A 12,786-nucleotide genomic window follows, 5' to 3' on the forward strand; every position below is an offset into this window, starting at 1 on the left:
CTTGCCCTGGAAATGCGTTTAAGATTCAGCTGTAAGCTCCACAGTCAGTGTGCTACAGGCTACTGCCCATCGATTGCTTCTCTTGGTTGCACTGCTGTAACTCTCAGCTCCTACACACAGCAGCTTGGTGAAATGTAAGTGTTCACAGAACCACGGAATGCCAGGTTGGAAGGGACTCCAAGGACCACCTGGTCCAATCTTATTAGGTGATAGTGTAGTCTAAATGAGCTGCCCCAACACCCTGTTCGGTTGAGTCTTAAACTGACCCATGCAGGGCAATCCACTGCTTCCTTTGGGAGATGATTCCAATCCCTAACTACTTCTGAGTGAAACTTTTTCTTCTGGAGCCCAGTTGGGATCTCCCCAGTGGTAACTTGTTCCCATCACCCCTTTTTGTTTCCATGGAACCCTTTCACAAAGAGGCTCCATCCTCCTAGCAGCCATCCTTTATGTAGTGAGAGACAGTAAGAAGGTCTCCCTTAACCCTTCTCTTACCAAGGCTAGACAGACCCAGCCTTTCCTCACTCAGCAGCTCTTCTAGCCCTCTGATAATTCTCAGGGTACTTTGTTGGACACTTTCCAGCCTGGCATCATCTTATCTTTTTCTACATCAAGGACCAACAAGTGCAGTGTCCTGCAGCTGGGTGGAGGCAATGCCAAGCACAAATCCAGGCTGGGCAGGGAGTGGCTGGAGAGCAGCCCTGAGCAGAGGGACTTGGGGGTGCTGCTGGAGGAGAAGCTCACCAGGAGCCAGCAGTGTGCACTTGCAGCCCAGAAAGCCAAGCAGAGCCTGGGCTGCAGCAGTAGAAGCGTGGCCAGCAGGGCCAGGGAGGGGATTCTCCTCCTCTGCTCTGCTGAGACCCCACCTGGAGTCCTGCATCCAGTTCTGGAGCCCCTGGGACAAGAGGAATGTGGAGATGCTGGAGTGTGTCCAGAGCAGGGCCAGGAGGATGCTCAGAGGCTGCAGCAGCTCTGCTGTGAGCACAGACTGAAAGAGTTGGGGCTGTGCAGGCTGGAGCAGAGGAGGCTCCCAGGTGACCTTCTTGTGGCCTTCCAGGATCTGAAGGGGGCTACAAAAAAGCTGGGGAGGGACTTTTTAGGCTGTGAGTGAGTGCCAAGACTGGGGGGAATGGAGCAAAGCTGGAGGTGGGGAGAGTCAGAGTGGCTGCGAGGAGGAAGTTGTTGAGCCTGAGAGTGGTGAGAGGCTGGAATGGGTTACCCAGGGAGGTGGTTGAGGCCCCATGGCTGGAGGTGTTTGAGGCCAGGCTGGCTGAGGCTGTGGCCAGGCTGCTCTAGGGTAGGGTGTCCCTGGGTATGGCAGGGGGGTTGGAACCTCCTGATTCTTGTGGTCCTTTCCAACCCTGACTGATTCTATGCTTCTACTGTTAATGCAGAACAAACCAGAAACTGTGGCAGAAAACAACCCAGCCAACCTTCTAAAGCCTCTGAGCAGCAGCAGAGGACTGAAACATCTATCATCAGCACCATAAAAACCACACACAGTATGACTTCCACGTAGGGTTGCTTGTGGAAAGCAAAGCACCTTCTTCCCTGAACTGCAGGGCAAGTTTGTAATAGATATCAATGAAGTTGAAAGTAAAAGCAGTCACCTTCTAACAAAGTTAAGCTGCAAATGAGAACAGCCTGAGGTTGTACATGAAATACATCTGAGAGAAAGGCAGGCAGCAGGTTATAAACAGCTGATGTCATTGTTACCTTTGCAGCTTGGAAGAGTTTGAGAGGAATCTATTAGACATTTAGCACTCAAGAAAGTAGATTTGCTTCCCAGGAGCTTCCTGCCTGCAGCCTGTGGCACTGCTTCTCTCAGGAGCACCAGCCTCAGTGATGAAAACACTTTGCTGCTCCTCCCAGGAAAGGTTTAGGGATGGTATTTGCTCTCAGCCTCCAGGTTTCTATGATCAGTAACCAGCTCTTCTCAAGCCTCTTGACTAAGCAATCAATCTCCTATTTGGAGAGGTTCCTTTTGGGGTGCTTCCACTCAGGAACTCATTTCAGTCTCTGCTGTCCCCACCACATATATTTTAACTGTGAAGCCACAGCATTTGTGAATCAGGCAGCAAGTTCTCAATGGCTGCAGGGAGAACTGAGTTCACACTGGTTTTGCATTCATACAGCTTGCAAAACCCTGACTGCAGGAGTATTTAAGGTACCTTTCTACAACTGAAAAGCATTAAAGAAGAGAGGGGGCTCACTGGGCTGCCTCCATAGCTCTAACACCCACAGCCTTCTACCCTTCAGCACAGCTGAGAAGCGGAAAGCACTGCAGTGCTTTCAAGGGAAGATAAATTTAAATGCCAACAGCTTTCAGGTCCTTGTAAAGGAGATAGCAGCAAGTTATTTTTAAACTATGGAGGAGAAAAGACTGTTGATTGGCATCTGATGGGATAAAATAATGCAGCTTGCAACTGGGCTTCTTAAGTAAGGCATCGAGACTTGGAGCATCAGAGAAGCTCTAAGAGCTTCGAATCCAATCACTGACTTACCACCACAGCCATTAAACCACATCCCAGTGTGCCCTATCCACCCTTTTCTTGAACACCTCCAGGCATGGTGACTCCAGCACCTCCCTGGGCAGCCTGTTCCAACACCTGACCACTCTTTCAGTGAAGAAATTTTCCCTGGTATCCAACCTAAATTTCCCTGGCATCATTTCAGGCCATTTCTCTCATCACCTGATACTAAGGGGAAGAGACCAGCCCTTACCTTACTCCAACCTCCTTTCATGGAATTGTAGAGAACAATGAGGTCTCTCCTCAGCCTACTCTTCTCCAGACTAAGCAACCCCAGTTCCCTCAGTTGCTTCTCATAAGACTTGTTCTCCAGACCCTTCACCAGCTTTGATGCCCTTCATGCTGGGGTTGAGGCCCCATGGCTGGAGGTGTTTAAGGCCAGGCTGGCTGAGGCTGTGGGCAGCCTGCTCTAGGGTAGAGTGTCCCTGCCCATGTCAGGGGGGTTGGAACTAGATGATCCTCGTGGTCCCTCCCAACCCTGACTGATTCTATGATGCTATGATCAGTGCTGTCTCTGCAAGAGCTTGGACACAGCAAAGTGAGTGCTAACAAACAAAGTGTTATTAGGGGTAACATGATGCTGGTTCAGTTAGAAACAACATGCTTGGGCATGCCAGGGTGACTGGAACTAGATGATGTTTCAGGTCTCTTTCAACCCCAACCATTCTATGAAGGAGCCTCCAAAAGGCAGAGAAAAGGCCCATGCCTGTAGCCAGGGATTAAAGCAATCAAGCATGCAACTACTGAAATAAAACAGGAGAGGGAAAGAAGTCATCCAAGCAGTCAGACTGCTCTAGCCCCCCACCTAAACCTACCATGGCCTAATCACTTTTGATCCAAACAGGACAAAAGCTCCTTTCAGCCCTATCTTGTCAGCACACCCCAGTGTGGGGAAGAATTTGCTAATCAAAAGCCTCTCTAACAATCCAATGGATTTCCTTGTGCCACAATCTTAATTGAAGCGCTGTCACGGCCGTTGCTGGCTGCCCTGCAGCTTCAGGTAAGGTGCAGCTAAACTGATGGCAGCAATTCAGGTGCTGGAGATTCAATTTATAGCCTTAGCCTTCTGCTGAAAGGGAGAAACCCCCCCCCACACACCCCCCACCATAACGTATTACAGCACCTGGGAAAGAGCCAAGTTATTAGAGGAGAATAGAACCTCTCTCACCTGGGGTGGGTTTGCATCTCTAGCATTAATTCCTTCTGTTGTTGGTGTTAATAGAGACACACTGCAGACATAACAAATGAGGGTTTCAATCTGCCTATAGAAGTTCCAACATCATTAAGAAAATAATTAATAAACAAAGGCATCAACCAATGAAATTGATGTGTCAGACCTGTGACCTTCAAACGGCACCAAAGACACTGCGGGGAGAGAAGGGATGCAGAACTCAGCAGGCACCCATACAGAGGTCTGGTGGCAAACCTAACACTGTGAGCCAGGCACATGCTCAGAATTGATGGAGCATTTAGGTTGAAAAAGGCCTTAAAAGATGATCATAGATTCATAGAATCAGTCAGGGTTGAAAGGGATCACAAGGAGCAGCCAGTTCCAACCCCCCTGCCATGCCCAGGGACACTCTACCCTAGAGCAGCCTGGCCACAGCCTCAGCCAGCCTGGCCTTAAACACCTCCAGCCATGGGGCCTCAACCACCTCCCTGGGCAACCCATTCCAGCCTCTCACCATTCTCATACTCAACAACTTCCTGCTCACCTACACTCAGAACCTACCCATCTCCATTTTGCTTTGCATTTTCCTTAGTGTCTCTCTCACTTCATGATTCCTCTTCCTTACCTTCCAAGTGGCCTTCCTATCACTTCTACAAATCCAAGTCATACCATCTTGGTCTAGTTGACTGGCTAGGGCTGGGTGTTAGGTTGGACTGGATGATCTTGGAGGTCTCTTCCAACCTGCTTGATTCTATGATCTTACAACCTGCTTGCCTATTCCCAAGCCATTTTGAAGCAAAGCTAAGAAATTCAGGTTACAATCCAACCACCACCACTGCTGACTGTTCAGACTGGGGCAAATAAAGACATTGGCATGAATATCACATAGCTGAGAGATGGCTTTTTCCCAGCAGCCTGGTATTTTAAGGCCAAGTCATTAGTGCCACCAAGCATGTGCTAGCATATTAATTTGTAGCATTTAAACCAGAGCTACATTCAGGCAGAGAAGCAGAGCACAGCTCATACAATCAACCAGGTTGGAAGAGAGCTCCAAGCTCATATAGCCCAACCTAGCACCCAGCCCTGCCCAACCAACCAGACCATGGCACTAAGTGCCTCAGCCAGCCTTGGCTTCAACATCTCCAGGCACAGTGACTCCACCACCTCCCTGGGCAGCCCATTCCAATGCCAATCACTCTCTCTGCCAACAACTTCCTCCTAACATCCAGCCTAGACCTCCCCTGCACAACTTGAGACTCCATCAGCTCAAGGTCCAAATTTTGTCACATGTGAAACAAAGGCTCCTGAGACAGTGCAGGAAGTTTCAGTATAAAGAGAGTGCTTTGTTAAAGCTGTGAGTGGCTGGAAGGGAAAAACAGAGGTGTAGAGGAGATGCTTTTTGTTAGTACCTTCCCCTGCCATCACACCTCCTCCAACCTCAAACATCCCATGGGAATGCACTTCCCCTAAGTAAAACTCTATTTGAAGCAGAAAAAGAAGTTAGTTCTGTGTGTTCATTCCTTTCCCTCCCCTGACTCTAGCTGGAAACAAACCAGGAAGGGCATTCTAACAGTTCACTGAAGGCTGGTCCTCAGCTCCAGGCTCCCTTGGGAAGACAGTTATTGCACCAGGCATGCTGCACTCACACTTGGAGCTTCTTGCCCTGCAGCCACAGTAGCCTGGAGTTTTATTTTGCTGCATTTAAAAAGGTACCAGGTTGACAAAGTAATGTCATTAGACCTAGTTTCAGGCTCAATTCATGCTTACAAAAAACCTTTTAAGTGTAATGAAATGTCATCAGTTCTAACAGAGACCACTTAGCAATACTCTCCCTTCCATAAAGAGCTCGTTTGAAAGGGAGCATTAAATCTGAATTAAGGAGGTTTGGTGGCTTCAGAGGCATCTCACAGTTCCAAAAATCAAAATCAGAGCTGCTTCCATGCTTTGGCATGGCCAGATAGAATGGTCATTCTTTCTGTAAAGCAAATGACAGAATACACTAAGCTACCAGAGATTAAATGGGTTTCCTGCAAGAGCTCAGCTTCCAGAACCAAGATCTCTACTTGAACAGGAGCCAGCAGTGTGCCCAGGTGGGCAGGAGAGCCAATGGCATCCTGGGCTGGCTCAGGAGCAGTGTGGGCAGCCCGACAAGGGAGGTTCTTCTGCCCCTCTGCTCAGCACTGCTCAGGCCACAGCTTGAGTGCTGTGTCCAGTTCTGGGCTCCTCCATTGCAGAGAGATGTTGAGGTGCTGGAAGGTGTCCAGAGAAGGGCAGCAAGGCTGGGGAGGGTCCTGGAGCAGAGCCCTGTGAGGAGAGGCTGAGGGAGCTGGGGGTGTGCAGCCTGCAGCAGAGGAGGCTCAGGGCTGACTTCATTACTGTCTGCAGCTGCCTGAAGGGAGGCTGTAGCCAGGTGGGGTTGGGCTCTGCTGCCAAACAACCAGCAACAGAAGAAGGGGACAGAGTCTGAAGTTGTGCCAGGGCAGGTCTAGGCAGGATGTTAGGAGGAAGTTGTTGGCAGAGAGAGTGATTTGCATTGGAATGGGCTGCCCAGGGAGGTGGTGGAGTCACCATGCCTGGAGATGTTGAAGCAAAGCCTGGCTGAGGCACTTAGTGCCATGGTCTGGTTGATTGGACAGAGCTGGACTGGATGAGCTTGGTTGGGCAGATGGGACTGGATGACCTTGGTTGAATAGACTGGACTAGAAGACCTTGGTTGGATAGACTCTATGATCTTGGTTGGACAGACTGGACTGGATGACCTTGGAGGTCTCTTCCAACCTGGCTGATTCTGTGACTCTCTGTAGGACTTGCAGCCTTAACTCTACAGCTGGAGCCCTTTTGCTGTGCTGCATGAGGGAAATTTCATGCACGTATTCAGGGGAACCTGCTTTAATTAGCACTAATGATGAGAAAACCTATAGGGAACTACTGCATTTTGCACACAACTGAACACAAAGCCTATTGATAAAAAGCCTTTTTACTGCTGGGTGATGCTCTTCAGCATGCTGAGGAGAAGATGATGACAATCCCAGGGTTTATATGCCAGATAGACACAAGGACAACGAGCCAAAGCCGTTGCAAACAGCTCCTGTGCAAGTTAATGAGGATTAGCTTCCCTTTTTCCACAAACACCATTTAAAATGAGCTAGAGGAAGGAAATGTTAACTACAAATGCCAACAGTTAAATGCAGAATGTTTCTTATGGCACTGTTTAAAATTCAAGCCAAATGATCAGTCTGCTTGCTGTAATGTTTGGAGCAATCCAACTAGAGCTGCAAACCAGGACCTATCGCTTCTCCCGGCTGGCCTGAGGTACACAGGAGGTTAGGGAGAGCTCTGACAGAGAGGTGGAGGAGTTGCTGTCCCTGGAGGTGTTCAAGACAAGGGTGGATGAGGCACTTAGTGCCATGGTCTAGTTGAATGGATAGGGCTGGGTGATAGGTTGGACTGGATGAGCTTTCAGACTGGAGGCGAGGAGGAAGTTGTTCAGTGTGAGAGTGGTGAGAGACAGGAATGGGTTGCAAAGGGAAGCCAGCTGGGAAGTCTGATCCATCTGGGTTTTCCTTCAATTACCAGCTTGGGATGCAGAGCCTATTATAATGCAGAGAGCAACTATGACAGAGAAATCATCAAGCAAAGAGAAAGCTGGAGGTGGGTAGGTTCAGACTGGACACAAGAAGGATGTTCCTCAGCATGAGAGTGGTGAGAGGCTGGAATGGGTTGCCCAGGGAGGTGGTTGAGGCCCCATGGCTGGAGGTGTTTCAGGCCAGGCTGGCTGAGGCTGTGGCCAGGCTGCTCTAGGGTAGGGTGTCCCTGGGCATGGCAGAGGTAGGTTGGAACTGGCTGCTCCTTGTGGTCCCTTCCAACCCTGACTGATCTATGACCTTAGAGATTCAGCCTTTCCAATTAATCACTGATTTCACTTTAAACACAGCACTTCACTGTTAAAATAACTGCCCAAGCTGCAAGGTTTCTTCCAGCATAAAAAGAACACCTGAGCCTCTGCAGGTTATTTCCATTGGTGTAACAGTGCACCCAAGCCTTTTAGACACAGGGGCAGTCCATTGGTTACAGGTTTATCTGCAGGGACTATTTGCCATCGGAATGGGCTTCCCCAGGAGGTGGTGGAGTTGCCATCCCTGGAGGTGCTCAAGACAAGACTGGATGAGGCACTTAGTGCCATGGTCTGGTTGATTGGCCAGGGCTGGGTGCTAGGTTAGAGTGGATGAGGCTGTGGCCAGGCTGCTCTAGGGTAGGGTGTCCCTGCCCATGGCAGGGTGGTTGGAACTGGCTGATCCTTGTGGTCCCTTCCAACTCTGACTGATTCTATGATCTTGGAGGTCTCCTTCCAAGCTGGTTGATTCTATGATGTTAAAAAACCCCCTCCCTCAGTATTTTCTAAGTCCTCAAATCCACCTAACTGCTGCCTTTGTGCATTCAATCATGGGGCACTTAATGCCATGGTCTAGTTGATTGGATAGGGCTGGGGGATAGGGTGGACTGGATGACCTTGGAGGTCTCTCCCAACCTGGTTGATTCTGTGATTCATCTTTCTGCTAGGCTCCCTTTGAGTACTGAAAGGCTGTCACAAGGTCTTCCTACAGTCACTGAGAATCTTACAAGCTAGTTTTCAAGCCACCACATTTTATTACTACACTAACAAGGATTTTGTTTCTTCAAATTTGAGTGGGGCAGCTGCAGGCAGAGCTGAAGAGGCAGGGCAACAAATCTATCTTCACAGGATGTCAGAGGTTGGAAGGGAGCTTAAGAGATCATCAATTCAACCCCCTGCCAGAGCAGGACCACACAATCTAGCTGAGGTCATAGAGGAATGCAGCCAGACAGGCTTTGAAAGTCTCCACAGGAGGAGATCCCACACAGCCTCTCTGGGGAGCCTGTGCCAGCTCCATTTACAACTCCTGCATGCATTCCCTTGGTACCTTTCACATCTTTTGCTCAGCACAGCAAACCTCCATCAGTACTGGGACTGTAAACTAAGCAGGCTGCCCAAAGGCTCCCATTTGTGACTCCACAATGCCTCCATGACTTAGCTGCAGCAGCTGAAGACACTTCTTTCTCCACATTGCCTGACTCCTCCTTTCTCAAAGCTAATCACCACTCAGCCCAGTGCCCCAGTACACAGCCTGCCATGGTCATAACCCAAGCCTCCAAACTTGCTCAACATCACCCTGCCAGGCAGGACACAGCAGACTATGAAGGGACAACTGCAAACAGTAACCTCTTTAGACACCTCAGCTCTACCCAACAGGTATCACCAGTCAAAGCAACACTAGCAAGTCCATAAGGTACAGATGAGCTACTTCAAGGAGCATGGAGCAGCTAACAGATGGGCCTGCTGCCTGCTGATGCAAGGAGGGTCAAATGACATTTAAAGCATTTCAAATTCAACTGCCAAGCCTGTTCCAGGATATTGTTTTGAATCTTTTTTGCCCAATACTGTGTGTGCTGTGCTACAGAAAATTCAAGGTACTTATGAACACACTTCATTTCACAGCCTCATCTGGAGAGAAACCTGATTTGACCCCAATTCAAGAAAGATGTTGAGGTGCTGGAAGGTGTCCAGAGAAGGGCAAGGAAGCTGGAGAGGAGCCTGGAGCACAGCCCTGTGAGGAGAGGCTGAGGGAGCTGGGGGTGTGCAGCCTGCAGCAGAGGAGGCTCAGGGCAGAGCTCATTGCTGTCTGCAACTACCTGAAGGGAGGCTGTAGCCAGGTGGGGTTGGGCTCTTTTGCCAGGCAAGCAGCAACAGAAGAAGGGGACAGAGTCTGAAGCTGTGCCAGGGCAGGTCTAGGCTGGATGTTAGGAGGAAGTTGCTGGCAGAGAGAGTGATTGGCATTGGAATGGGCTGCCCAGGGAGGTGGTGGAGTCTCTGTGCCTGGAGATGTTGAAGCCAAGCCTGGCTGAGGCACTTAGTGCCATGGTCTGGTTGATTGGCCAGGGCTGGACTGGATGACCCTGGTTGGACAGACTGGACTGGGTGATCTTGGAGGTCTCTTCCAACCTGGCTGATTCTATGACTTTCACCTTCATTTGCAGAAGAATACACACAGAGATTTGTAGAAGAAGCTCTGAAGTGATTGCCATGTTCTCACAGGACTATACAGAAGACACCTGTGCAGCACAGAAATCCCAAGTACCTGCCCTGGAGTCTGTGTTTATTCATACAGACAACATTAAGCACCATTAGCTGATTCTCCAGGCTGAGCTGCTTGTGTTTTCATCTCAGAGCTGTTTAAGCCCACACCATCCATCTTTGTGTGCCTTAACACACCACCTCAAAAGATGATTTTCTCAACTACCTAGCATTTAAGAGGCTAACTCCTCTAGTTAGCAAGGAACAAAAACAAATGCAAAAGCAAGCTAATGCTTTTTCAGATAACCACCTCCCAGCAAATTGAGGTACTGCCATCAAATATGGCTAGAGAATTAAAAGAACACTATAATGAGCCACAGAAATTCATGTTCTATTAACAACAGGCTTGTTTCTTCAAGCAGGCACAAAAAACTTCACTGTATTGATGCTCAGCATTGAAAGAAAGCTATAAAAATGAGGGGAAATGACAGAATCTGTCTTTGCTTCTTGCCAGCACTGTTGGCATGGAAGTTCCCTGTACAATAGGCTGTGAGACAACAGCTTTCAGGGCTTGCAATTTCAATTCCTGAAGGCAAGACACAGCACCACTGCCTGATGATAGCCATTATCACATGGACATCAGGAGGAACAGCAGGGAAGCTACCCTCAGCCTCACAGAAAAGCTTTGTCTCCTGATCAGTTGAGAAGGGATGAATGCAGTGATGCAATGCAACTTCCACATGGTACTGACACAGGATCAGAGGCTCACAGGATGTTAGGGGTTGGAAGGGATCCAAGGAGATAATCCAGTCTAACCCCCCTGCCACAGCAGGACCACACAATCTAGCACAGATCACAGAGGAACACATCCAGACAGGCCTTGGGTCTCCAGGGAAGGAGACTCCACAGCCCCCCTAGGAAGCCTGTGCCAGTGCTCTGGGACCCTTACAGCAAAGAAGTTCCCCCTTGTGTTGAGCTGGAACCTCCTGTGCTGCAGCTTACACCCATTGCTCCTTGTCCTATGCCAGGGAGCAGTGAGCAGAGCCTGTGCCCTTCTCCTGGCAGCCCTCAGATACTTTTAAACATTTATCAATCCCCTCTCAGTCTTCTCCAGACTAAGCAGCCTCAGGTCCCTCAGCCTCTCCTCATCAGGCAGTGCCCTCCAGTCCCCTCATCATCCTCATAACCCCACACTGGACCTTCTCCAGCAGATCCCTGTCCCTCTGCAACTGGAGAGCTCAAAACTGAAGGCAGTATTCAAGATGAGGTCTCAGCAGGGCAGAGTAGAGGGGAAGGAGAACCTCCCTTGATCTGCTGCACACACTCTTCCTAATGCACCCCAGGATCCCATTGGCCTTCTTGGCCACAAGGGCACACTGCTGTGCCAGGGATGTTCTCCACCAGCACTCCCAGCTCCCTCTCCCCAGGGCTGCTCTCCAGCAGTCACTTCCCAGCCTGTACTGGTGCAGTTTATTATTCCTCCCCAGGTGCAGGACTCTGCTCTTGTCCCTGTTGAACCTCATTTGTGCCCAGCTCCAGTCTGCCCAGGTCTCCCTGGATGGCAGCACAGCCTGCAGCTGTCTCAGCTAAGCCTCCCAGCTTGGTGCCAGCAGCAAACTTGCTGAGCAGACACTCTGTGCCCTCATTATGGCATTGGTACCTTCCTCTTCACCTGATTATTAATCTCTAAGCATGTTTCTTAATCTTATGGCAGACTAAACTTATTCACAAGAGGGAACATCCATGGTCCAGATCTCTGCCAAAAGCTTGCTAAATGCCAGGCAGTTTTAGAACTGTCTTGTGCTTTATGGTGGCAGATCTTGCACCAAAATTAGCTGAAATCTTCATTTGGAATAAAAGGAGTGGGCTAGATTTTGAAAAGCACTGCAGATCTCATATGCTACAAATAACTCTGGTGTGTCTCAGTGAAAAGCTTCCTTGGTGCTAGGAGATACCTGCTAGTTGGTGCTGAGATAGAAGTGGTAAAGCCTCAGGTTGCCACTATCAATCACACAACTCCAGCAAACCACCTACGGTGCTGGGGGGGGAAAAGAACAACTTGTACTGTGCTCAGCACTGCTCAGGCCACCCCTGCAGTGCTGTGTCCAGTTCTGGGCTCCTCAATTGAAGAGAGATGTTGAGGTGCTGGAAGGTGTCCAGAGAAGGGCAGCAAGGCTGGGGAGGGGCCTGGAGCACAGCCCTGTGAGGAGAGGCTGAGGGAGCTGGGGGTGTGCAGCCTGCAGCAGAGGAGGCTCAGGGCAGAGCTCATTGCTGGCTGCAGCTCCCTGAAGGGAGGCTGTAGCCAGGTGGGGTTGGGCTCTGCTGCCAGGCAAGCAACAACAGAAGAAGGGGGAAGAGTCTAGGCTGGATGTGAGGAGGAAGTTGTTGGCAGAGAGAGTGATTGGCATTGGAATGGGCTGCCCAGGGAGGTGGTAGAGTCTCTGTGCCTGGAGGTGTTGAAGCCAAGCCTGGCTGGGGCACTTAGTGCCATGGTCTGGTTGATTGGCCAGGGTTGGGTGCTAGGCTGGACTGGCTGAGCCTGCAGGTCTCTTCCAACCTGGCTGATTCTGTGATTCTAAGTCAGGGACATAACTTCCAGTTTGTAATGAGATGACCATATACTTTTATCACAGAAGACCTGGATCTCTCCAATCCAGTATTCATGCTCAGAGCAGGGGCAGCTGTTTGGTCAGACCAGCCTGCTCAGAGCTTTCTCCAGCCACTTCTTGAATACCTCCCAAGCATGGAGCTCACACAACATCTTTGGAGTGCCTGATCCAATGCTGGACTGACCCACACTGCAGCCAGATTTTTGCCAAGAAATGGAAACTCTGCATTCTATTTAAGTAAAGTTTCTTCAAGACATGAGGAGAAGAAAAAAAAATACCCAATCTGAAAACATGAAGAGAAATCTTTGTTTAATACATTTGGTTAAAAAGCCAATTCCCAATCTCATCAAGCCTGGCTAAGACTTTAAGAGACCATTTCTAAAA

General features: G+C 49.6%; 1 protein-coding gene across 3 annotated transcripts in view; it reads right to left on the bottom strand.

The window, feature by feature from the left end:
- COP1 (COP1 E3 ubiquitin ligase) overlaps window positions 1-12,786 on the bottom strand; it is a 204,952-nt gene that overhangs the window by 131,539 nt on the left and 60,627 nt on the right. The gene's annotated exons all lie outside the window — the stretch shown is intronic.

The sequence above is a fragment of the Pogoniulus pusillus genome, chromosome 8 (assembly GCF_015220805.1).
Source record: "Pogoniulus pusillus isolate bPogPus1 chromosome 8, bPogPus1.pri, whole genome shotgun sequence".
NCBI lineage: Eukaryota > Metazoa > Chordata > Aves > Piciformes > Lybiidae > Pogoniulus > Pogoniulus pusillus.